Raw genomic sequence first — 2,151 nt, forward strand, 5'->3', positions numbered from 1 at the left:
TCAAGAAGGTAAATTATCCTATTCTGGAATTCGAGATGGTTTTGGTTTCCAATCAGGTTTTTCATCCCAATAGATGTCATAAGAAATTACCTGAGTATAATTCACACAACACCATATACTTGTATACGCAGTCACACGTTTCCTGAAATTTTCTTCCATTGATTTGTCAGTGAAGCCTCTGAAGGCATCTTGCATGGATGAAAATTGAACGACTTTAACATCTTTGAATGAAGAGAAGACAGTCTTGTATGTTTCTTCTGAACTGTTCTTGGGAACTTTGAGCACTCCTGTTTGACTTGTAGCATTTGAAACTTGACAATCTTCTGATCCCTCTTGACAAAGGCTTACAACGAGTCGTGATTCTTTCACCTTCTGAGGCATTAATGGATTCTCAAAGAAAGAATGCTCCCTAATTCTGATCGGTTGTCCATATTCATCTTCTTGCAATTCCATGAGCATGACATTAACTTGAAATACATAATCCAAAGGACATACATATGGTTGTCTCATCACATTACCTGTCCAATCCTGAGGATTCATTAACCAACCGCTATCAATCCTGCACCATATTGGAGGCATGACCAATGTACGATTCAGCAACAAAGCAATAGCAAGTGCAGTCCTTATCTGTTTTATTTGGTAATTTACAAGAGCAAAATGTGACTCAATACTATGCTTTCCATCTAGTAACAAGCTCTTGGGGATGGAAAGCTTAAATGTCAAGAACCCTCCTGGCACGTCAAAATAACTTGGCGGATCATAAAAAACTGTTGCCTCTCGTAGCCTATGACGTTTTCCTTCAGTACCAGAAAATTGGAATGTGGTATGGACAGCATAAGGCTCTAGTCTTAGTTGTTGATACATTGCCTGGATAAAATATGTATGTCCACTGCAAAAAATACTCGCGGGGAGAAAGCCGAGCTTGAGGTTTCCATCATAAGCATAAACAAGTCCACTCTCTCCATCAACAGATGGGCCCAATTGTTGGCGAACAAGAACATTGAAGCCATCTTGATCCCATATCGTCTCATTAGCTTCTAGCATTTCTTTCCATTCTTTAGCCAATTTCTTTGAAGAACTTGATGGTCGCCATAGAAACATACCTATGTTATAATCTGCACCAACTTCTTTCCAGATCTCCAATCTGTCATCAACAACTGTTGGTACGAGTTGATCAGTGGAGGTCAAGATATCTGCTTCAGGGAACCGTGCTAGGTATGGTAGGGGATTTCTCAACCAGATCGCATCCACATCACACATCAACAGTTCAAAGCCAAAAGCGAGGATGGTATCTATCAAGATTGCCTTCTCTCTTCCCATCTTATGAAAGTTTTCCGATCCCCACCCGAAATCATCTATGCTCATTTTACTTCCCATATCAAAAACAGGTATACCTTTCCAATAAAGAGCCTCCAGCAATTTTGTATCCAAAGCACCAACAAGAAGGTTTTCGACGCCAAGATCAGTCAAGTGCTTAACCCATGTTATGACAAAATCCATGAAAGCATAGTTAGCATAAGTGACTATTACAATGTTATCCTTCACTCTTTGCTGAACCAGTTTCTTGCTCAATCTAAAGGTCTTCAGAGGTGGCATCTTGGAACCAGTAGAGGGGATCTCCCAAACGGGTTTTACTAATTTGTTGTGTAGCCTGGGTTTGGTAGCCAACATTACATTTTCAGTAGTCATATGAGAAGAATTCAATGCCTTATTTAGGCCTGGAGTACTGGAAAATACAAAAGAAGATGAGGAAGAAGAGGAAGTATAAAGAGCAGATAAAAAATAGGAAGAATACTTAAATATGCCTACCACCACAATCACATAGATCAGCACAAATATTACTTTCAAATTTGCCATAACTTTCTGCAACTGGAAGTGGATTTCCATTGGCGCACACACAAAAGGATTTTGAGTTTAAGGTAATGACACTCCAATTTTTCAAAAAGACTTTTATCATTCAACAAGAAAATTATCTCAAGAAATTGCTAAAGGGACTATGGTCAAGCTATTTTAAGTAGATTGTGCTATAGATTTACCCAACTGTTATGAGTTGTGGGCTATTAAAAGCCATGTGCCCTTATGTACGTACAAGTGGAGCAATTCATTTTCTACTTGAAAGATGAAAGTTGGCAGAAGACAAGTTTATTAAAT

General features: G+C 38.8%; 1 pseudogene; it reads right to left on the reverse strand.

The window, feature by feature from the left end:
• Positions 1–1,887, reverse strand: LOC113780550 (annotated as a pseudogene).
• Positions 1,888–2,151: the final 264 nt, after the last annotated feature.

Source organism: Coffea eugenioides, chromosome 8 (genome assembly GCF_003713205.1).
Source record: "Coffea eugenioides isolate CCC68of chromosome 8, Ceug_1.0, whole genome shotgun sequence".
Lineage (NCBI taxonomy): Eukaryota > Viridiplantae > Streptophyta > Magnoliopsida > Gentianales > Rubiaceae > Coffea > Coffea eugenioides.